Source organism: Penaeus monodon, chromosome 15 (assembly GCF_015228065.2).
Source record: "Penaeus monodon isolate SGIC_2016 chromosome 15, NSTDA_Pmon_1, whole genome shotgun sequence".
NCBI classification, from domain to species: domain Eukaryota; kingdom Metazoa; phylum Arthropoda; class Malacostraca; order Decapoda; family Penaeidae; genus Penaeus; species Penaeus monodon.
This window is the reverse complement of record NC_051400.1, coordinates 5,750,314-5,750,880: the sequence shown is the minus strand read 5'-3', so window position 1 is coordinate 5,750,880 and position 567 is coordinate 5,750,314. Positions and strand designations below refer to the sequence as shown.

Here is a 567-nt window from a genome sequence, read left to right as displayed (position 1 = left end):
TTACCGGTGTAAAGAATTCATACGTGGTATGAAAGAACGAGGTTTTCCCCTGGCATGCAACACCACTAATTGCTATAAATGGATTAATAAAATGGTGCGTTAACATGTGGCTTCTATTAGTTTCAGTAGTTTCACTCAGCGTTGTTGGCTGACATATTGCAACTGATTGAGCGGCCGATAATGAGAAAGCAATAACATGATAGACGAAATATATGCGAATATACTCCGAGGGGAGGAATTTCCGTAGAACCTTTTGGAAGACAACGAACGCCACCATGGCGAGTCGACCTTTTTTTTCTTCTTTTTACAGTTTATCGACTCATCTCTCAGTGCACAGTGCAGTTATATAAAAGTGTTTTAAAAGTGTTATTTTATGGTCTATGTCGGTTTCAGTAAGATACGTCATTTAAGGAATATCCTTGATAAAAAAAAAAATGTGTTTCCGCTCGGGATCGAACCGAGGACCTTGCGCGTGTGAAGCGCACGTGATAACCACTACACTACGGAAACGATGTTATGAGAATTCGTTTCTTTGTCTTATGTTCTGGTGTAATCGCTGGTTATTAT

The 567-nt window shown here is 39.5% G+C and overlaps 1 non-coding gene across 1 annotated transcript; it reads right to left on the bottom strand.

Moving 5' to 3' along the window:
• Positions 1 to 437: 437 nt before the first annotated feature.
• On the bottom strand, positions 438 to 510 carry Trnav-cac. The gene has a single exon. It is a non-coding gene; the product is annotated as a tRNA-Val (tRNA).
• Positions 511 to 567: the final 57 nt, after the last annotated feature.